This window comes from Electrophorus electricus, chromosome 24, assembly GCF_013358815.1.
Source record: "Electrophorus electricus isolate fEleEle1 chromosome 24, fEleEle1.pri, whole genome shotgun sequence".
Lineage (NCBI taxonomy): Eukaryota > Metazoa > Chordata > Actinopteri > Gymnotiformes > Gymnotidae > Electrophorus > Electrophorus electricus.
In genome coordinates, this window is record NC_049558.1 from 7425001 (window position 1) to 7449574 (window position 24574).

The following is a 24574-nucleotide window of genomic DNA, read 5'->3' on the forward strand; positions in this document are numbered from 1 at the left end:
GGGCTCAGGCCTGGTCGCCCCAGGCAGGGCAGCATTCTCTCCGGAACCCGCTGCAGTCGCAATGAAGAACTATAATCACACCAGAAGAACCGCTCAACAAATGGCCAAGCTGAGCAAGGTGAAGCAACACCAGCCCCGGTGGGCCATTGCTCCCTAGAATGTGACTGCAGGGGAACCCAGCTAGATTTAAATGTGTGGGCAGAACTGCCCAGCATATAAGAATGTATTTATCACGTGTGTGTGTGTGTGTGTGTGTGTGTGTGTGTGTGTGTGTGCACGTGCATTCTAATGTAGGGAAACAGTCTGTACAGTGGGACTGTGTCAGAGGTATGTGACACTGTATGAGAAATTACGAGCATGTGCATGTGTGTACATGCATGCATGCATGTGTGTGTGTGTGTGTGTGTGTGTGTGTGTACACGTATTTTCTTGTACCAAGTTGTATTACAACATTGTGACATTATTGGACTGAATTAGGATAGATATTATTGACAGGCCCGAAGGCTCTTCTTGGCAGATGTCCACTAATTAGTCAAATAATCCCATCATTAATAGGACAGTAACTCAATTTTCTGCCAGTGTGAACCAAAGGAATGACGCTGCACTTTACTTTTTGACACATGTGTCTTCCTGCCTCCAGGCCTGTATGTCATTCATTCATCTCTATGGGGGAACACTACTTGGCAACTGGAATGGGAGACACCCAGAGATAATTAGCTGCCACTGTCGCAGCTGTGCCCCTTTCTTTGGAACCCCACGATGTGCGTCAGAAAAGAAGGTAGAAAATGAGTAGAATGACCATGAACGAAAAAAAAAGGCCAAAGAAGTCAACAGGAATACGGGGTCACGTACTAAGCACACAGCAGACATCTCTACGGCAGACATGTCTGGAGAAGTCATGGCCCTATAAAAGTGCTGTGGGTTTGGCTAGACTGTCATTCAGTGGAATCCATGTGCACGGGGGCGCCTGGCTGCGCCCGACAGAAAAATCGTGTGACGGACCCGTAGCCCGGGCAACCGCCTACAGCCGCATCTGACGGAGGAGAGCGGACGGTGTGAGAGGAGCCAATAGGAGGAAGATGTCGGCTACCTTTTCAGCTCATCAACACTAAAGCTGACACGTAGTGACCACCTGGAGGAGGGGGTGGGAGTAGAAGGAGAGAGCAGGAGAAATGGAGGAAACGGGAGAGAAAGAGTTTGGAATTTCGAGTTGGAAGTAACGACAAGACAAGGCAAAGTGTGAAAATTGAGAAGTGTTAGAGAGATAATGTGACAGTTTCTCCGCACGATACAAGCCCGACTTCTAAATCCGAACAGGTCGCAACAATTCTCCAAAGTTCCACACAGGTTTCAGACTTGGTAAGTGCAAGAACGTGTCCCACATACCTGAGATCCTCATTACGCACGCTGTCAAAGAGAAACCCAGTACACTTACCAAACCAGCCCCTGGTCCCTGTTACAATCTCCTGAAGCAATGAAACAGACACACATATATACACGCATGCTCACACACCTGCCACACATGTGCTTCCAATTACTCAGACTGGCTTAGAGGAAGTGTCAACTTCAGAAAATATACGATATAGATAAGGGAAAGTTGCTTCATTAATAAGAGCTTTATTTTATTTGTGATTGTCAGCTATGCAAGCACAACACAAGAACTTGGGCAATGTGACACTCTGACAGAACATTCTCTTCGACTCTAAAATGCCAGAGCTAGAATTCTGCTGACTGAGGACTGTGTGTGTGTGTGTGTGTGTGTGTGTGTGTGTGTGTGTGTGTGTGTGTGTGTGTGAGTGAGTCTTTATACATACACCAGTGTCGTATTGCTAAAGAAACAGTATGCTACCAAACTTGTGCAGTAACCCTAGCAGTAAGTGTCACTAATGCATTACACATGGCCGGTCATTCTCGTGTGTAGCTCTCACCCTGTGATCCAAACATATCTTAACTGCACTACTGACACAATGTATTATTCATAGATGTAAATGCACTTGAAGTGCATTAGAAAGCACTTACAGGAAGTGGCCATACATTAACTTTGTGGGAGCTACTGTCTTAAAGATGTAGTGAAGAGTTTTTGTTTTTTTTTCCCCTAAATGATGTCTTTTCATGGAGTAAATAAAACAATCTCCATAATTCTTCAGTGTAAAACCATGCATGGACTAGAAACCTCAGAGTTTTATCATCTACGCCTGGCACTTTGCTAGGCTGATGGTGGAACGTCATTAGTGAAGCAGGCTTGAACCCGAGAACCCACAGTATATCGCTGAAATTTGATAGCCTACTGTATTCCTTCAGGGCTTTGTGGATCTACTAAATTTATCTCGCAGAAGCTGTTTCTTTTTAGGATCTCCTGTGCAAAACAAAAATTCCTTTTGAGTGAAGACCAGACCGAAGGTGCTGACTAGTGAGCGCAGATGTTTGAACAGCATGCCCAAAGACTGAACAATGACCCAACTGCCTGTGTGAGTGGAAAAATCAAAGGAATATTAATCGAGTTAGCTTTCCGGTTGGGTTTTTCAGCTATGAATCAAGTAGTCTGCTTGTTCCAGATTTGTCCAGTTGTTATCGATGCCAAACCAGCTAATTGATAGATGAGTCAGTTTTGAAGCGGGGGGGAAAAAATTCACAAATATGGTGCCAGAGCTGGTCACTCCTGGCCTAAAGAATCCGTTCAACTGGTGTCAGAACGCAGTGTTCATCTTGGCCAGAGACGGGCGAAGACGTTTGAGCCCTTTCAGGGTCTTTCCAGGCGCGGAGCTGTTACCACGTTCCGTCTTTCCGCTGCTCTCCCTCTCTGCACACGCTGCTCCCGCTGCTTGGTAATAGCATTACGACGAACCCTAAATCACCCGTGAATGTTCCCAGCACACAGCCAGAGCCCTAACGGATAAAAGGCTCTCCCTCTACAAACTGCCGTCTCCGAAAGAGAGAGGCCAGAGTGCAAATTAGAGTGACCTCCATTTCGGAACCTCCACCGGCTCTTCGCGGCTCCTTTATTCTCGCCTTTGTACCCCCCCACAAGGACCCCTTTCAGCGCTGCTCTTTTTCTGTGCCCGTGTCGTGCTGCTGAAAGAGCGAGTCTGCGCCTGATCGGACCACCCTCGGGGGCAGACACCCACCGAGTCGCCACGGCAACCCGCCCCAGGTCCCTCAGCGAGGGAGAGAGATAAATACTAATCGCTATACAGAGGAGCACAATACGGATGAATGAGGCATGAATGGAGGGAGGGAGAGAAGGAGGGATGAAGGGGAGGAATGGGGAGTGTTTGCAGTAGGGGGACACGACCTGTCCTAATTCAAGGAGACCCAGGGGAAGCTGAGATAAGGACATGGAATAGGCAAATTAAAAAAAGGAGGAAAGGCGTACAGGCGCGGGAGCAGTTAAGATTCTTACTGCCAAAAGGTTCATATCAGAAACGACGTAACATTGAATGCACAGTCGCGTTCTCTGGAAGAGCACGAAAGCGCAGGGGCTCCCAAAAGCAACACGGCTCCACAAACCAAGAAGTCACATTCTTCAATAACATATTCTTCAATTGTGTTGCCCCCGGTTACCAGTGAATGAATTACGCACCAGTGACATTTTCTGCTCTGTGTTGTGCATTCGAGCTGATTTGACACCTAATTTAGTGGAGCACATACATTCCTGATAAGGATGCGTGCGCATGGTGCCTGCAGGTGGAGTGCTGCAGTCATCTGAGCGCTTTTTAATTAGGAAACAGTAATGCACCCCGTTTCTTCGGGGTGAAAGAGGCAGCAGGTCAGAGAGCCGCGTTTATCCGCTGACTTTTTCACAGGCTGCCTGCGTTTGTTTGTTTATTCATGGGAGCCTGCATTCAGTCTAAATGCCAGCATCTTTACAGCTGTCGCTTTATTTAAACCAATAGAATGGGCTTCACTGCACAGTCAGGCTGCATAACTAACTGAGAATATGTAAAGTGGGTATTTTACATTGACGTATGTGTGTGTGTTTGTTTGTGTGTGTGAGTGAGAGTATGAGAGAGAGAGAGAGAGAGCACGCACACTAACCTGGAGAACAGCTTATGACAAAACAATTAGGCATGCAACTAGCTGAAATCAACGAAACTGAAGTCTTAAATGTTTAAAATCAAAATAAATAAAATGGTCAATATGTAAACCACACCCATCAGTCACTCCACACCTCAAAATACTCTCTCTCTCACACACACACACACACACACACACCCCAACAGCATTGCATGCACAGACTTGCCCATACAGATCGAGTTATGTCACGTGCCCAAGTATACCATGGCAGTGTGAACATGAGCACATGTCATTCATCATGAAATGGGTATAACCTTACTGTCTCTGGTCCTTCAGGTCAAAGCCATCAATCCTTCTCCCTGGTTCTGGTTGACTTCTGCGTTCTTTTACCAGCTTTGTTAAATCTAAACACTCTTTGTTTGTTCTAATATCTCTGCTTACATGAATAAAACATGCTTAATATATAGACTGAAATTCTGAAAAGTACAAAACTTCATACAATCCAAGCAACTAGTTGAAAACATTTTTGGGGAAAACACCCTTTTGTCGTAACCTTGTGAGAGAATGGAAAAGTTAGAGATGTAGAAAGATGACTCACAACTACATCAAACCTGTTAATGTTTTAGGGTGTTTCTCTCTCAATTCTCTTCCTCTCTCTCTCTCTCTCTCTCTCTCTCCCAAAACCATGACATGTGTGCACACACACACACACACACACACACACAAACGTGGAGCGTATCACTCTGCCACTCCGCACACACACACACACACACACACACACAAACGTGGAGCGTATCACTCTGCCACTCCGCACACACACACAAACGTGGAGCGTATCACTCTGCCACTCCACACACAAACACACACAAACGTGGAGCGTATCACTCTGCCACTCCGCACACACACACACAAACGTGGAGCGTATCACTCTGCCACTCCACACACACACACACACACACACAAATGTGGAGCGTATCACTCTGCCACTCCACACACACACAGCTGCCAGCCCCACTGCGGTTACCTGCTATCTGTCTCAGCTAAATGCCCACTGCTGGGACAGCAGGCAAATTACAATAACACAACACAGATTCAAAAAACATCACACACACACACACACGCGCGCCTATAAGAGCTTACAACATGATGCACACCCATACTTTTTAAAGCCTGAGACAACAGACATCTACACATTGTATTTAGTAGGAGCCTGAAGCATACACACACATACAGAACGTGCCCACACATACAGAGTGCACACACACTCTTTCAATAGGGCTGTTACTGGAACTTTCCACAAGAATTTCCTTTTCAAAGAAAGCTATTCCCCTGCTGTTCAGTTATAATCGCTTTGCAATCGCTTCAGAGCCCCTGTGCGCCTTTCCCATTCAAACTACATTTTTCACAAGGGCATAAAATTGTTGCCGTTTATTTCACTTGAAAAAAAAAAGAGAGGCCTATAAGGCCCGTAGAGGACCAATTTCACACGCAGATATGTGAGCCTTAAAGAAAAGGATATATTGCGAGATACTTTTCATAAACGCCATTTGAGTCCAATGCTGGGAAATGTGCCTGTTCACTGTCCATTATGTCAGTCTGCTGTCCGGTTGTGTAGCTTACTGAAGTTAAGCGGCGGCCCTCAGTGCAACGGAAGGAACATCGACAAATATGATGAGTAAAAGTACATTTTTGACCTCGCAAGTATACCTGAGTAAGAGAATAAAGTATCCTCTTTTAAAACAACTCTTCAAAGTACAATGTTCAAAAATTTAAACAGAGTAAATGTAGCGTGTTACTACCCAAGATGCCTCCACTGTCACTCAACTGCACATGAAAACATCACCTAAATTACTGATCTTTCTATTTATTTTACTTTTATATACATCAGGCAAATTGATGGGTACCTCAGATAAACAAGGTATTTTAGTTACTCATGAGAACCTCCAGGTATGCAGCGCTCTTGAGTGCGGGAGAAACCGGATCAGAAGAGAACGAATTTAGAAGATGTTACGCAGGCTTCAAGCCACCAGAAACCAAAATGTCATTCAAAAGATGCCCCCAAAGTCTTGCCTCATAAACTCGAAGTCAAGATAGATATGTGGTGGACAGAATTATAAATAATCCCAGAAAAGAGCCCAAATCCCGACCTGCTCCACTTCCAACCTCCAAAAAACGGCCAGAGCAAAACCAGCTTTTGATCTCAGCTTTGAGGTAAAATATCAAAGCTGCGGTTTTCTCAAATAGGATTGAACAGCCAGTAAAATCAAATCACTATTTTTTTTTTAGAAAGAGATTTTCAGAAAGAAAAAAAAGATAGAATAGCACTAACCAGTCCAAATCCTAATGTGTGACCTGTTTTCTGTGTTAGGTTACACACCATTTGACTACCAGAGAGACTTGGTAGGGAAATGACAAAAAATTAAAGCTACAGCAGAAAGTATGCCAGAATGACGCCCCTGTCCATCAGTACGCCCCTGTAAAGTCGCTAGCTAGCTAGTTAACAAAGAAGAAATATATTATCAGTTGAGTGCAACTGTTCCTTGTGTTGGTTGGCAGTTCTCAGTTTTCTTTATGCGAAGCCTCTGGAATTTGAAATTGTCAGCTAGTTTGTTTGCTCTCCGTTCCGAGAGAATGTTGAGTTCTGCTGACAAACAGTTCTGTTCTGACTGGGGATCCAGCACGCTACTTGTGGTCCCCATTTCCAACAGTCTAATGTTGGCTGTGGGGAGACCTATCGGCACAGCCAAACATCCTATGGCAGTCTGACCCTCGCTTGGCTGTGCTGAGCTACAGAGCCATACCAGCAGCAGCTACATTTATTTATTTTTAATTTTTTATTTATTTTTTATACTCAAGCTCCCTCCGCTTGAGTAAGGTCTGCTGCCAGAACCCGTCCGCCCCAAGGCAGTGGCTAAAAAGGACAGAAAAGCTAAGCTTTACTGTGACAGGAACTATTCTTTTCATCCCCTCCCTGACCGGTAATCTGGTGACAGGGTCCAATTCAAATTGGGGGAGACGAGCTGGAATTCGTCTGACACAGTGTTGAGTCCTACAGACCAAGCAAAGCCATACCTGGTTCAGCCTGTAATGGTACGCGCCCCTATCGACACAACACGTGGTGCGGCCTGCCACGCGGCGTGGGACTTGTGTTGGTTAACTGTTTCGTCTGTGACTGTCCTCGCGTTCGGAACCACGCCCCCTCTGTCTCAAGACACCTGTACCTGGTTACACACGACATTTGTGCATGCGTGTAAACCCCTGTGTTTGTGGCGGTAATTGTCGGTCATTGTTAGTGATAGTGCGCTTATTGATGCGTATGCTTATTGTTCGTTATTCATGCTCGCTATTAATGCTCTTGTTTATGATGCTGTATCTGTGATCGTTCATCGTCTATATCACGCTGCACTGACTTATAACGTGCGAGTGCCATAGCGTTTCTCGTTTGTGTTTCGTCTCATGTAAATAAATGCTCGTCTATGTCGAGAGGAACATCTGCAACCTTCTCCATGCCCTGTGGCACGCGGGCCGTCGCACACATCTTTCGCTTACCTGAAAATCCTCCACCTGTTGCTGGTGTGGAGACCGTCCCTTCCACAACCTCTGCAGGGTTGAGAACTACCTCTGGGAGTAGTGATCCACTCCCTGCTCGTTACTGTGAAGCGTTTAAAACTATACCATCCTTAATTAGTTGCTCTCTTGACCCAAATTCTTTTTAAAAAATGTACTGGGCCTCAAAGAAAGCACTGCAACACTGTAAGAACTACTGTAAGAAAAAATAACTTCAGGCGGACATTTTGGTTTTATTTCAAGAAAAAAAAGTTCATGTGTGCTAATTGTTTCTTGTATATGTAATGGTTGTTTCATGTATTTTTATTAAGGTCCTGTTGAAAAGATGATAAGATGATATGGATATAAGATGATATGGATATAAAAATAACAAATGTAAGATTCTATATCATATAGAAGACCGTATGTTAGTATGTTGTTCCATGTTGGTAATGCTGATTGCTAAAATGTTCCATAATGAGAAATAGGTTTATTTAAGGTGGGGGGGGGGATGATACATGCTGTGTACATTAACTACATGTATATCTACGACAATACCCATCAGCCCACAAAAATAAAATAAAATTGTGGGTTGAAATCGAGGGTGCGTTTTGCTGTAAACAAACAGATGATGGAACACTATGGTCAGTAAGTAAATGGCAAATATTTCTGATTTTACTTCTGGGTAATTTTTACGCCACTGCTACCCATTCCAAATTATGCGTCCACCCCCATCACTTATAGTGAGGACTGTACTTACCGCAGGCTCAAGATGAAATAAAAGAGGCAGGTAAGAAGTTTAAAATATACTGTACTTGGGAAGTCTATGTGACAGGATGCAGTGCAATTTCATGAAAGCATGCTGCTACTTTCTACTGAAAGGACAAAATATTCTGCTATAAACCGTGACCTGGTAAATACTATGGATAAGCTCCCTCAACCCTTCTGCTTGTTCAGAACACTGAGAAATCTCCCAATCTGTCCCTATTCTTGTACTTATTGTTCTTCATTGTTATCATTGTTAAAAATAGCAAGCAAAAACTAGTATTTTAATACAGGACTGGTTATAAAGGCACTTTATAATTGTGTAATATAATTGTGTAACAAAATGACGTGCGGCCCCTACAGAGCATGAACGCACAGTTATGTCTACAATTATGTCCAGTGACTTCATCTGGCCATCTCTGACAGTCAGCTCCTGTTGAGCCAGACAGCACCGACGTGTCTCCTGCAGGAGGGGTTTGCAGTGACTAGATGTGTCATGAGTTGTGTCTTCATTTTCCTGCTAGGCTCAGGCATGTGTCAGGGAACTGAACATTAGGAAAAGTTGAAAATAGCTTTTTTTCAGGAAGACTTTCTCCTTGGAAGGAGATTCTACTGTCTGTCTCTCTTTCGTGCTTTCTCTCTCTCTCTCTCTCTCTCTCTCTCTCTCTGTCATTCATCCTCCCTTTAATTTTCTCATTCTCTCTAGCTCCCTTTCTCCTCTCCTCTTTCCTCTTACAGACTTTGCCATGTGTAATCAGAGAAAGTCAAACTCTTGGGTCCACATCAGTCCAGTGACACACAATATATTTCCAGGGATTCCGGAGCCTGATATGTAATAACTTAAAAGTTCCACAAAACTTCTGACACTTGGAGGAAAAAAAATCTCTCACCTTATTCCTTTCACTCTGCCAAATGTCAAAAAATGGCTACACTATTAAAACGAAGTCAGGGGCTTCTTCTCTGAGGCCTGCTTCACTTTTAGTTTTTAAACTTTTTATTAGAAAGATAAAAGGTTGGAGGCATTGATGCCCCATGTCAGATTTATTAATTTTTTTGTAGACTGTATGACTGACATCACTTTTATACAAAACCAATAAGTGTCTGTGTGCTTTTGGCAAGTGGTAAAGTTAATACAGATTATGTCGAGCGAAACAAAATGACCCTTGAACTTGATAAAATTCATAAATGGTCCACTGACCCAATGAAGGAGAAAACAAAACATTCTAAACACCCCTTTTACGTGCTGTGCATTGTGTCCTCCGAGATCTGTAAAGCAACTCCCATAGTCTGTCATCTAAGATACTGTACAGTTTCAATGGCACTCAGCTTAGCTTGGAGTGATTATTAATTAGTCCAAAGACCGAACAATCGCGTCTAAACCGCTGACGTGCACTATGTGCTATACAGCAGTTAGAGGAAGGGAGACAGGAAAGAGAGAGAAGAAGAGATGAGAGTGGAGACCTCGTAATCCGCATGATCCTTTAAAGAGGACTGGAAAATATGACAGTACCTCCAGGTGATGACTCAGCAAATCTGCCCCTAAAATATTCCACGCCCATCTCTACTCTGTTCCTTGCTGCCTCAGGTATAAAACTTACCGTATTGCCACATGAATGAACGGGTACACTATTCCTTAACTAAGTCTCATTTTCAGATTTTTTCCATCATGCTGTCAGAGGCAGCTGGTTTTGATTGGTGTTATATAACTTGAGAGAAGGTTGAAATAATAGTGCAGCAAAGAACCTGCGCACAGGATTAAAAAAGCTTTGTATGTAAGTGCTTTGTGGAATCTTCAACTGCCCATCCAGCAAGCTGTTTCTATTTAAATAGGGAAATCCATTCATACAGAATTCAAAGTACAGTTTGGTGGGTTTTGTGTATTTGTTTGTTTTTGATGACCAAACATGTTCTATGTTCTCCAGAAGGCCATGTGAGGAGCACTTCTGATTACAATCAATAACACTCACTGTGAGGCAAATTAAGTTCATTTTCTAAGAAAGATAAAGTACCCCTCTCAATTTTTTTTGCAGGTTTTCCAATAGAATACATAAACACCAGAAGGCCTGGATAATACTTTAGCCTAAAAAGGTAGAAGGAGTTTTACTGCATAAGAACAGATTGGGGGAAATTTATTTTGAATTTTTTTGGATTTCATACAAATAAAGCTGAAAGAAAAATTAAGTCTTTAAAACGCTGCAACTAAACCCTCCATATCAATTAATACTTCAAAATCCCAGCACTAACTTTAACCATTCATGACTCTGCATACATGATGGACTGAGAAATCTCCTTTGACCTCATAAGCGTGAAAGCAGGATATTTATACCTTTACTTGCAAAGCACTCTCAGCAATCTCTCGGTCACTGGCCTCCAATGAAAACGTATCACTAAAGCCTCCAGCACAGTCCTCCATTGAAAAGCTGTCACAAATGCATCACATAGAGACCTTTTTTTGCTTTTCTCCTGGATTTGCCTCTTCAATCAATTAGTTTTATTTGTATTCAATTAAAAGACTAGATGTCAAGCCTACTCCTTCTGTCGGACTCATTATTCGCGGGTTTAATTGAATCCGTAAGCGCGTGACTCATTCATTAACTGTGAGGCAGGAAGGAGTGCGAGTCAAGTCGTGTTCCCACACACTCTATATCTGCTGACCGTGATATAAACACTGACTGGCCTTCTTACACGTGAGGATCCCATGGCCTCACACACCTGATACAAATCACCAATTGATTATTAAATCCCCGAGGACCGCGCCCATCAAACTCACGTTAGTCTCTAGCAGACACAGATCTGAAATAAGGCACAGAGCGTTTTGCGACATAGCGTAGGTTGAAAGTGGAGACGGCTCAGTGTGTGTGCGTGCGTGCGTGTGAGAGCCTGCGTGTTATCACACCAGCTCGCTCCCAGGGAAACAAGTGGCTGAGGCTGACATGTTGAAGTGTCGGAATTTGACTTGATTCGAAGCATGAGATACACTCTCAATGACACTTTGCGTGCGTGCGGCCCCCCTCACCCCACCCCACCACCACACACACTTCAGACATCGAAAATCAGCCCTTAAGTGCCTTACTGCTGGAGACTCGGTGTCACCAGACAGTTGCCTGCCCATCTCTAAAGCATCCTTGTATCTCCCAGTATAAAGAGTTTTTTGTATGACTCGACAGGAAGAGAGCGGATTATGGGGAGTGGTACAAATAGCCAGTGAGACAAAGATCTCTTTTCCTGCCTTGTGTCACTTAAATTTGAACTGCTCAAGTTAATGACACAGACAAAGATGCGTTTTACTGAGGCAATGAGAGAGGAGGTATTTTAATGAATTAAAGTAGATACACATATAAATGCATACACACTGACATACAGAACACAAATTATGAACAAATTATGTGCGCGTGAGCCCACAAGGCTCGTCAGTGTAAATACAGTCCTCTTGATCTGTAAGTAGATAGCCTGGAAAAGGCATCTTTTCTCTGTCGTTCACATAGTGAACTGAAGAACACATGTTCTGATAGGACTCATGTACTCTGTATTCCAACATGAGCTGGATATCGATTATATCCATTCTAATGCCACCTTTAAACATACACGCAGACACACACGTTTGCCCCATACATACACTTCTGCAACAGCGGTGACCATGAACCACATGGACTTTTGCTTAATTGCACTGGCACTTTTTTTTTTAAAGAACAATAATTCAACCAAATGTTAATTAAATATATATGAAAGGGTCTTAAGGGAAAAATATGTCTAAGAAAAAAAAATACTATAAGTAATCTTTCAATCAGTGAACATGGGGTAGTTCTACATAACAAAATATCCACTGGACTTAAATGAACACTATAGCTATTAAAGTAATGCTGTACGCGTTAATATAACACCTGACATATGAATTCAACACCATGGGCACTGATTATTCAACACTAGTGATTTGGCCTTGTCGGAATATACAAAAGAATGACAGCTGTAATGAGAAGCTGGGAGAATGGAGGGATAGAACATGAGGTGAAAAAGGATGGAAGAGAGAGAGAGAGAGAGAGAGAGAGAGAGAGAGAGAGAGAGAGAGAGAGAGAGAGAGAGAGAGAGAGAGCAGGGAACCTGCTCAGTGTTATGTGGCATGCTTTACCTTGGACTCCATGGGCCGTATATAAACCACACACCATTACTGCGGTCGCCAGCTTGAGACCCTGTTCAGTGTACTACACAGAGGGGGCTTCTCAATGGCACAGAAACACAAACGGCTCCACTCCATATTATATATATATATATATAAATAAATAAAACATAGCACTCGGTAACTAATACCACGAGCGAGGGAAGCTGTATCACGCTTTATGGTGTTGGGGTACAGAAATGCAGCACACGTCTTGGACTGCTGATCCGCTCCCTGCAGTAGAACGGCTTCTAAAAATGTTATTACGCATGAGGATCTACAGACTGATGGATTCATTCCTGTCACAAGCAAACAGATATAATAAAAACGGAGGCACCAGAGCTACTCCCACTGAGGAGTTATTTGATCTGCCCTGCTGTGCGAGCCTCCCATTATGGCATTCGAGGGTGACAGATGCTTGCAGTATTGTGCCCGTGTTTGTTTCCCAGATTACATCTTCTGCTTTAAGGGCTTTTCTCATTTGGCCTGTCGCGAACTCCAGTGTCATTGTGTGTGGCTCAGTGTAAAGCGTAACTTTCCCGTTCTCTCCCAAACCAGAGGGTGGGAGGGGGCTGAATTACGAACCTTCTCAGTCATGATCGCTACTGTCCATTTTCCACAAGAAAACGGAGAGGACCACACAAAAGAACGCCACTGCCATATCTCCACAGCCACCGAAACTGAAAGCTGTAACGTAGCTGCTGGCCCTAGTACCGCGGGGCACGTGGCAGGATGCACAGACTTCCTCGTTCACACACAATAAACATAACTATACACTTAACATTAAAAGATAAACACCTACACTTTGACATGAGACAAACTAATGTTACGGCTACGCAGATCTACCCACGTAGGGACAATGACCAACGATCAGAGCACACATGGACAGGGGTTTAAATAGACATAAGACATTTACATTAAATCCTGTGCACGTGTGTGCAATCCGGGGGGGCGTGGTCGCAACACAAACACAGTGCATGTGGATACCCGTGCACGTGGCGGGCCGTACCACGTGACTTATGGGGGAGGAGCAGTCCATGACAAAAGCACGACTAAATCTGCCTTCATGAGGACATCCCATGTGCATTTTTTACAGCACAGCATTTACAAGGCATCACATTTAATAAGTGACGCTTCCCGCACTGAAAACTACACCCCCTTTGTGGTGTTTGCTCATTCTTGCCTTGTGGGACTGTGAGAGAAAGTTACGTTTTGTGAGTCTTCACCGATGCTGACTAATTTCAGGAGGCTTAGATCTTCCAGCCTGATTTGCAGCGGAGAAGATGCACACAGAGGGGCAGAGTGGTAAGGGGAAGGGCTTGGAACTCACACGGCATTGCCGGAAAACAGAATAAGTCAAAGCTACAGAATAAGTCAAAGCTACGGTAGCTTCAGGTCTTGGCCCCGGTCTAATGTGGCTCTTTGCAAAGTCAGGGGTCTTCTGCGGGTCTGCTGTGTTATGTATTTTCATGCAGTAGATGCACTCAAGGAACTTTATTTTTCTTCTGGAACTTTATTTTTCTTCTACTGTAAAATTGGTTCCTATAAGTGAGACAATATGTAAGTTATGAGTTCTAATGGAGTAGGGAGAGAGAGAGAGAGAGGGAGAGTGGGAGAGAGAGAGAGAGAGAGAGAGAGAGAGAGTGTGGGCGGGGGGGGGGGTGAGCAGGAATTTTCATCTCATCCCCTGCCATTGGGGAAACCTCTTAAAACAGATCAACTTGTCGGAGTGCATTCTCAACCTCCAGCGCTAATCCTGAACACCCACAACAAACATTAGTACCCATCGTGCTTTTGCAACAGAACAGTAGTGTTCCTTTCACTTCACCTCGTGACCGACTTACAAGAGCAACCTTAGGTCGACTACATCACTGAAACATGAGCTTCTTTGCCTTCAACCAAAACTGCTGTCTTCTAAATTATGCTCTCTCTCTCTCTCTCTCTCTCTCTCTCTCTCTCGCTCTCTCTCTCTCTCTCTCTCTCTCTCTCTCTCTCTCTCTCTCTCTCTCTCTCTCTCTCTCTCTCTCTCTCTCTCTCTCAAAATGGCTGCCTTAGGAACACAAAACTTTCTTCTTCTTTAACCCGGTACTCTATCCAGAGTGGTTATACAAGAACACTTGTGTAACACTTCTAGCTGTCCTGATTCAAAGGGACTGGGAAAAAGTAACAGAGAGGCCACAGGCCGGAGGCGAACTGCATCAGCCTCCTCTGCGCTCGTACTCTTAAACACCTCCCCCCAGGTGGAGTTTACAGTAAGCCACTGTTAAAACCTCTGAATATCATAGCGGTAGAACATCGGTCATGTACAGGCCTTCCGGCATGGTTCTAGCTCACTGTTTCTTCGGCGGTGCCAAGTCACGCTACTAATTTGCCAGGCAGAGCTTAGCTTTCGTTAGCTCGATAGGCTTGCGGGTTATTTATTGCTTTATTGCTGAAAAGTTGTCTGAGGGGAGGCTGCACTCGTAGGCTCTGGGCCCAGCTCCTGGGAAAGACGACACTGCCCGGAGAAATGTAATTATAGGCTAAAAAGCAAACTGCGACACAGTTTCTGCAAAGGTTCTGAGGCCGTCCAATCAATCCAGTCCTCGGGGACACACAGTCGGAGCTGGTTCACATTTTAGATCTGTTCCAGTGCCGTACCTGAGGGGTTGGAACCTCTGGCCAGAGCCGTAAAACAGGCTCACGGACAAGACAGCCGCTGGTCCTGCCAACCAGTCCATCTGTCCAGAAAATTGATCTGGGTCTTGCTGTAGCGTTTTTCTAAGAGCCATGGGAGAAGGACAGGGAACACACATAACACCCGGGGTTTCCTGCAATAAAACTGCCAAACAGCCAATGAAGATGTCAAGAGGTTTACTGAACTGCCCCTGGGCCACTGAACGTACAAGACATGGCCCTTTCAGATACCGAATATCCTTTAGTCTATGTTAGTGCAGCCTCCCAAGACACCTGTCGGACTGCAGCTTGTTACCCTTGCTGATGTATTTACATGCACAGTGCTGGTGGAAGAGTCCCGCTGTGGCAAAACAGGCCACGTCGAGCCGTTGACGAGACGGAGTGCTGCTCTAAAGACAGATCCATCATGGGAGAGAGAGAGAGAAAGAGGAAGTTAGAGAGAAGGAGAGAGGAGGAGTGAAAGGCAGAGTACCCGAGGTAGTAAGCCGGGAGGCTGAGGGAAAGAGATCTTCTTTCCTGCCGCCCACATGAGTTCTCCGTGCTCCTATGCCCCCCCCCCCCCCTTTTTTTGCTCTCTTCTCCATAAGAAAAGCTGGGAGTGAAAAAACAGAGGGATGGAGAATTCCATTCATCCCCAGGCCTCCCGTTTCGTCCGCCGCTCCCCCATTCATCCGTGCCTCATTTGCGCTTTCCTACTCTTTCACCCTGACTGGCGGCTAGTGTGGACCTGACTCCCATGCCGAAAGGCTGGGAATTGTAGTCCTGAAGAGCAGGGGTTGATGGGGGTCGTGGACCAAACACGCTTTCCCACCGTGCTGAAAAGAAGCGCTTGACAGATTGGCTGGCTAGGTCTCCACGGAGACCAACCCTGACAAGGTTATTCACTTTGACCCGCACCCACAACGATCCGCTTTCTGGCTGAATGTGTGTATGTATGTGGGTATGTGTGGAGGAGGGAGTGTATGTGTGTATCGCCGGTCGGGTGGGGGGGTCAATCACCAAGCTGCTGACTAATTAATGAGGGTGTTTGCTGTCATGCCATTTAGTGAGGCTTTGACTACAGCATGCTCTTTGCTCTCTCTCTATAGCGCTGTGCCGGGCTGCTTTTCCACGGCAGCGCTGACAGTTCACTCCACTGCTGGAACAAATGAAGCAGTGTAAATGTGCTTCCGCATCCCCCACCTCGAGAAACATACATCACAATGAGTAATGGGGGGGTGAAGTGGACCGCGTCCTGAGCAGGGTCCATTAGGGCGTGTAGGAATGTTTACCCCGATGTGTGGACACACGGAGATGTTGCCCGCACGTCCACAGGCACATGCTAATGAAGATACACATCATCAGCGCATTCACGAGCAGCAAAGCAAGCCATGTACGCAGAAACCATCTATTCATCTGTACATAACTATCCATTTTCTAACACACACTTACATTATTATACACATATACAAATGGGCCCCAGTTCAAGCTATTAATATTGCATCCATTTATTATGTCTGACTGAAAAATGGAAAACAGCGGGGACACACACACACACACACACACACACACACACCCGGCTGCGATGACCCACATCTGCACTGCTCTGCTTGGTCTGTGAGTCAGATCATCGAGCCTGGCTCTTTTAATGGTATGCTGAGATTCAGTGATTCCCAATTTTTCTCGTCGGAACATCTGAGTGTGTTCACTGATCCTGACCTCACCAGCCTCGTGAGTCAGGAGAACTGATTGCAGTCTAAAGCGGCTTGCCCGTATGCGTGTGTGTATGTCTGTGTAGTGTGTGTGTGTGTGTGTGTGTGTGTGTGTGAGAGAGAGTGTGTGTTGTGCAGTGCTGTGTGGACAGCCAAGACACAGTCACAAGCCTTATTCCAGAAATGTAGTACATTTTCAATGAATTGTAGTGTAGTAGAACATCTGAACATGCAGTCTTCTCGAACACCTGTAGCATATGTGTACTAGGTTTGTGGTCACAGGTATATGTGCCATTGCGTAGTGCTGTAGGCGCAGGCTGCTAAGAAACCGCACAAACCCTTCTGGGCTCAGACAGATTGAAAGATCATGCCACCAAATCAATACAAGACAGCAAATGCTGTAGGCTATAGCGTGAGGTGTCCGCGGTAGTCGAGGAGGGTCACAGCCCTGGTGGGAAAGGGAGGAGCTGTCCTTGTGTCTGACTGTTCTGGGTTGGATGTCTTCTGCCTGGCGAGAGTTCTTGGAAGGGATGGTGTTTCCGGGGTGAGAAGGGCTTGCCAGCACACTGCAGGATCTGCTCTTGTAGAGACATTTCATGTGACTTGCATAACAAGCAAGTCTGCTATGATTTGTTGAAATCCCACCAGTGAAACAAGTATACACAAACACTGGCTTTACGTGCTGGCCAGCACTAACATAAAAATTGGGATATTTCTTCTGTATGAATTTAACTTTACAGCCTTTTTTTTTTAAGAAAACAGAAACTCAGAAAAATGATCATTTTTAAATTCTATTTTTCAAATGGATCATTCTTTGAAGTTGCTCTCCAAAACACATCTCATTTCATCTCATTCCTCATTTCAAACTACATGACATTTCTGACATTCATTCCCATGCATGAAGTCATCAAGATTCTTTATTTACATTTGAAGAATTGATTGGCCGTTTTAAAGGTTGCCTATTGACCTAATACTGAGTAATCACCTATGATCAAATATGGTCTGATTTAAAAGTTTTTTTAGGCTGAAGGATGATTAAACTAGACTGCCATAGGAACTTAATAGAAACCCAGAAAGCTGCCAGGATTTCTGTGTGATATTTATATACTGGCATGATGTTTATATACTGGGCTAACCCTGCTTTCTGACAGAGCCAAAGGCTGCTCTAATGAATACCATTAGCTAAGTGCTGGGTGCACTTTGCTCATTTTCGGCTCTGTATTTAACAAAGTCCGTGAAGAGACTGTCATCTGTACCAGCAATACAGCTCTCCATCAAGCACACACGTATTGCCTCCTTCCATATTCCCAGCTATGGACCTTCTGTGAATATCGGCAACAGATAATAAAATAAAGTATGGGAGAAAACATATGGGAGTAAGGAACTGAGTAAGAAACTGACCTGGCAACCCGCTCCCACTATTACTGCTGGGTGTAAGCTACCTCTTCATCCTGACCTAAGGCCATTAGTGTATAGTCAAATACAAATGCTCATAATTCCAAGAGCCTTTAGATACATCGTTTTGTCTCACTCTTAGTTCTTAGAGTATAATGATTATTTTGGGGGTGCATAAGCAGTTCGTTTAAAGACCTGAGAGAAATCTTTGCAGGAGCTGAAAACGACAAACGCAGTTGTCAGTGTCTGCTCACGCCAGGTGGGGGGGAGGCTGTGTTTAGACAGTAAATCAAACCCTCCGATGGGTCCTTTTATTCACTCTTCTTGTCTCAGCAGCGCGTTTTCGACATCGGTCAGTGGAGAGGCCCGGTGCAATGGCACTGTTTTAGCTTTGCATCGCTTTCCTTTGAGACCACCGTGACAGGCCCTGAGATGTAAAAAGTATTGCGATCGTAGCAGGTTGGATTATAAAGCGTTCTAAGAGAATTTGCAGCATCGGTGAGGAACTAAAAGCTATACTAGTTTGAAACAGCAGGCAGGAGAGAGTTCCTTTAATGAGGTGCCCATATAAACACTAAGCGCATTCATTAAAACAGCCTGGCACTCAAAGGCTAGGACAGTTGCATAATAGGTGTGTTATATGGCTGTGTAAATGAGACCAACCTACCAACAAGCCTGCACAGTACTCATAAAAGTGTGTGTGTGTGTGAGTGTGTGTGTGTGTGTGTGTGTGTGTGTGTGTGAGTGTGTGTGTGAGTGTGTGTGTGAGTGTGAGTGTGTGTGAGTGTGAGTGTGTGTGTGTGTGTGTGAGTGTGTGTGTGTGTGAGTGTGTGTGAGTGTGTGTATGTGAGAGTGTGTGTGTGTGTGTGTACGGGGGGTTGAGGGGGAAAACAGAGAGAGAAAAACATTTAGTACCTCATGACCTAAACCACCTGTCTCTGAGAACTGAAGAAAATGTGAAATTCTTTTTATTTAATTCATTCCTACAAGCACAATCTCTCTCAGCGAGAGTAGTGTTGCAGAAACAAGGAAAATATGAGCCATGTCTAGGCTACTGGGCACTAAACCACAGTGGTGTATCATAGGATGATTTTTGGTAGAAAATAATGTTGCAGATATGGAATGTCTATCATTGGGATTTCCAACTTAACGCTCAAGCTCCCTCCTTTTCCATCACATCTCTTTTCCACATACCAGGCTTGTGAGAGGGTGTATTAGCATAAGTTGCAAACAATTGAAAATGTGTGGGAAAACACTCCTGTCAGTGTGAAACTCACATGAAATCAAGAAAGATCATGACTTATGCTGCAGTATTGATCTGGAGACAGTTCCAATTACCACAACCATAACTTTGCTGGCATGGAATCATCATTTCCTGGGACTGCAAATAGGAGGCCAAAACTAACTTCACCATCGAAACCAATTGAGGAAGTACTTCCTGTGGGAATTTTAAAAAGCTCATCCTACCAGGGGCACTGGTATAGCTCTACCCAGACTTCTTCACTGGGTCTGTCCTCACATCCTCATTAAATGTCTGATTCTGGCTCAACCACAACATGAGAAGGAGGTGAAATTGCAGGGCATCGTCTGGTCAGCAAGAGGATCACTGTCTGCCACCTGCCTCATCTCAGGGTCCTGAGTCTGACATAGATTAGCTCTTATCCTGCTCCCTGTATTTGAAAATACAGAGAGTGCTTGAGCCTGTAGCCAGTAGCCCAAAGGGAAGAAAATTTAATTCTAATTCCAATAAAATAAGTAATGCGATCTTTCAGTGGCAGCCTTATTCATGGATTTATATGGCTGTGACCGTCACTTCTCCAATCATGATAGTAACTCATCAGCTCTTAGGCTTCTAATGGTCAGTGGGGTGCCGTTGAGCCAGAATAATCTTGTAAAAGAGGAAGATATTTCCACACAAACAACATGCCAATACGCTTTGTTTGATGCAGACACAAGAAGAAAATTCTTGCCTAATTCCTTAAAAGCATTGATCGTGGACTTAAGCCTTTGCTACAGCAAATGGGTGAGACTGAACCAGAAGAGATAAACACTGACATATATTCACAAACATATATAGAGCATTCAAGACTTCGGACACCAGCTTCATACTTTGTTTTACCACTACAAGGTCTACTACAGAATTAAAACCCTTTGCTAGCTTTATAAGAGGCACTCTAAGCTGTGAAAAGTTGGTCAGTGCTGAAACTTCATGTTCGCAAGATCTCGCCCACATAAATTCTTACTGGGTACAAGCAAACACTGAGAGACCCATGCGGTCTCAACAACTTGGATCCCTTACGTTAGCTGTCTTGTTGCACTGCCGGTCCATTGTCAACACCTGCACCACTCACACTCATCAACACGTCTGTACATATGATGCACTTTCATGGTGGCCAATGGACACGTTTAATGGACTTTGGGAAGGAAAGAATGACAATACTTGTTATAAGGATATAAGCATCAGCTGCCTTTCTATATATTATCTGATCTAGCTTTCACTTCATTTATTGACTTGCCCAGGCTTTTTTACACATGGAAATGAAATGGTGGCCAATTTTAGTAAAACATCCTACAGTCTTCCAGATGGCAAAATTGGGAGAACAGGAGTTCTTGTTCACTGAATGTTCTCCAAACACAGAGGATTGTGCTCATTTGCAACTGTGCAATGCTCAGGCTCTCACTTCAGTGACAGAGGAGACAGTGACACACTTGCAAGAGACTAGTGCATGCAGCAGAGGTATCTGAAGAGGTCACGCGTCATCGGGAAAGCTTCCTCTATGATTGGCTGGCACCCATTCACCAGAATGCATACAGAATTCCTGTAGCTCAAAAGGAAGATAACAGTACGCAGTATTCTTGACTTAAGAAATGTGGGCAGAAGTGTTGAGCAGCCATGAAACAGAATGTGTTGGCAACCAAAACCTATTTGGATTCATTTAGTTACTGCTTAGGCTCAAAAAGACCGCAGCCACGGTCTAGTGATAAATGGGATGCATAATGAAAAATTCTAGTGAAACAAATGCTTTCTCTTTCTTGTGTGATGATGGTTAGTGTAGTCCAGTATCAAGGAAAAACATCTAAAAAGCTTTCCAGTGAAAGTCACTCAGATTTAGTCTGAGGCTGAACCTGAAGGAATGTTTGAAGTGACAGTCACTAAATTTCCTAAGACAAATCATCTCAGGTTACACAAGAGTGACCCTGACTAGCTCAAAGCTGTCTGTGATGTCGCAGTCCCAAGAAACATCAAGGAAGTTCATACCTTTCTTGGTCTAGCAGGTTGGTGGCACTGTTACATCTCAAGTTTCCCCATGCATGCTGAATCTCTGAACTCACGTCTTCTGAAGCATGACTGAGCAACACAGAAAGGGACAGAGGACTGTCAAAGATTCTTCAAGGTCATTAAAAAGGCACTTTTATCTGCCACCATTCTTAGATCTCCAAATGTTCATAGGCCATTTTGATAGGAAATGGACGCTAGTGAGACATAGGAGCATTGTGTAACTCATAATAATCACAAGTCATAATAATCATAATAGTTATAATAATTACAATAATCATAATAGTCATAATAATCATAATACTCATAATAATCACAATAGTCATAATACTTCGTCTGTCCGGACTGGGCCCTTTTGATGATGCTTTCTATCCTCTCCAATAGCACTTGCTAGCATTGAAGTGGGGTGCACATATCTTATTCTGGGTCTACTACACAGTGACGTAGGTGTTAAAAGAGACTGTTTAGAGTGTGACGCAAAACAACCTCTGCTGGTGTTAACTTGGCGTTTTCTTTCGATGCAGAGTTGACAGCAATGTGATATCCTAAAATCCACGCCTGGCGGTTATTCTTCACATAGGAAGCAATCGTGGATTTCAGGGTTAAGTTCATCCTTTCTGTTTCTGTGGATGACAGACGGTGGTTAACTTCTGTATTCCTCTTCACTGCTCTTAGGTGATGTTGAATAGGTGTGTAGATAACTGTGGACTCTGATCTGATGTTAGATAATCAGGTATTCCTCACTGTGTAAAGATTTCTCTGGTGAGAATGTTTTATGTCCATGCGGTCTGCATTAGAAACAGCTCCACTCACTTCCAGGAGTCATCAAAGATTACAAGTGGACATTCATTATTTTAACTTCTAGATGGGGAAAAAGAGTCAGATCAACACACAACATATAGCCTAGTTCCACTGTTGATTGCAGATATCTGTTAATTACAGATCGTTTGAAAATTTAGATGTCTATACCTTGTATTTATAGCATAAGATACACTGTTTACAGTGATTCCAGATGTCATTGCATATCTCTGAACAATATTCTATATTCAAGAGCCTCTTTAGGGCTTATATTCAACCAAAGTGGCTATTCAAGATTGTCATGGGCAAAGATTCATTAGTTGGTCGGTTACAAACATGCTCACTTGGCATGCTGTTGTAGCACAGTCACCTTTCTTTGTAAGCAATGTTCTGCACCTTCTGTCTCTTGTGCCAGTGCTAAACCAGTCTCACTGGCATCAGCCTGCTCCACAAATGGCTTGTTAAAGTCTAGAGGTTGCAAAACTGGAGCTCTCAGTAATGAATCTTTCAGATTCTCAAAAGCTTTTTGGTACACGCAGGTACATTACCATAAACCCTTTTTCATCTTAAATACATGCAATTGGGCTGCACATTCAGAAAACTGGGGAATAAAATGGTGGCAAAGGGCCAGGTAATCCAAGAAACTAGAGCCGTTCCTTAAGAAACCACAGCCTTTCCTTAAGAAACCACAGCCTTTCCTTAAGAAACCACAGCCTTTCCTTAAGAAACCACAGCCTTTCCTTAAGAAACCACAGCCTTTCCTTAAGAAACCACAGCCTTTCCTTAAGAAACCACAGCCTTTCCTTAAGAAACCACAGCCTTTCCTTAAGAAACCACAGCCGTTCCTTAAGAAACCACAGCCTTTCCTTAAGAAACCACAGCCGTTCCTTAAGAAACCACAGCCTTTCCTTAAGAAACCACAGCCTTTCCTTAAGAAACCACAGCCTTTCCTTAAGAAACCACAGCCTTTCCTTAAGAAACCACAGCCTTTCCTTAAGAAACCACAGCCTTTCCTTAAGAAACCACAGCCTTTCCTTAAGAAACCACAGCCTTTCCTTAAGAAACCACAGCCTTTCCTTAAGAAACCACAGCCTTTCCTTAAGAAACCACAGCCTTTCCTTAAGAAACCACAGCCTTTCCTTAAGAAACCACAGCCTTTCCTTAAGAAACCACAGCCTTTCCTTAAGAAACCACAGCCTTTCCTTAAGAAACCACAGCCTTTCCTTAAGAAACCACAGCCTTTCCTTAAGAAACCACAGCCTTTCCTTAAGAAACCACAGCCTTTCCTTAAGAAACCACAGCCTTTCCTTAAGAAACCACAGCCTTTCCTTAAGAAACCACAGCCTTTCGTTTCCTTAACCTGGCGTGGATTGAGATAAATTCTCAGCTGCTTTTACCCTTGTTGTTTCCGCCATAATGCTTTCTCTGGACATCATATGCCCAGTGTATAGTACAGAGTGCTGCAGGAGTTTACACTGTTTGAGATTCATTATTAGTCCTACCGACTCCATGATGCGGAACAGAGATGCTGGAACTGGGGTTTGTAGTTTTGTGAGTATACTACTATATCATCTATATAGACAAAGCAGGACCTTCCCTATGGAGTTCTTTCAGACCTGCTTTATCAATCTCTGGAAGGATGCAGCAACATAAAAATTCTTAGATTATCCTTCACTAAAAACAGCTGGCCACATGATGCCCATGCCCAGCATTGACGTTATCTTCCTCTCTATGATAGCACAGTCAATCAAAGTTTCCACCCAATTTTTGTATCAAACAAGATTTTTCATCTGGGGTAGTAGAAATGATCACACCAGTATTTATACTATCTCTGTCCCGTCTAACCTAAGTTCATTTTGTCCATACGTGATTTGAAACTAGCAAAGTCCATCCAGGGTTAGCCTTCAAGTAGTATCAAAAATAAATAAGAAAACATAAAAATGAAATAAGATTGCACTCACCAGAAATTGTGTAAAGGTTTGTTTTTTGATACTCTTTTCCATGAGCATGACAACAGTTTACCTTAATCTCATTTATTTATTCACACAGAGTGCTAAGTATCCATTTGAAGTTTACCAAAGTCTAAAGACCATCAAACGGACATTGCACCAAGCTGAAACATGTGACCATTTGATGAGGAAATAACTTCCACGGTTCCTCAAATGTGGGTTATAAAAAAGCTGAACAGGAATATCCTCCGACTCTCCTCACCCTGTGCTCTTTTCCCTTTTTACCTTTCTCTTTCTCTATAAAATTGTC

The 24574-nt window shown here is 43.8% G+C and overlaps 1 protein-coding gene across 1 annotated transcript in view; it reads right to left on the reverse strand.

The window, feature by feature from the left end:
- The window catches only part of sulf2b (sulfatase 2b), a 126458-nt gene extending 102075 nt beyond the window's left edge, over window positions 1-24383 (reverse strand). Inside the window, exons 1-3 of the mRNA XM_027024121.2 lie at window positions 24277-24383; window positions 22004-22140; window positions 21500-21589 (exon numbers count right to left, since the gene is read on the reverse strand). The gene's annotated coding sequence lies outside the window, so the exon portion shown is untranslated. The remainder of the gene's footprint in view (window positions 1-21499; window positions 21590-22003; window positions 22141-24276) is intronic.
- Between the last annotated feature and the right edge of the window lie 191 nt (window positions 24384-24574).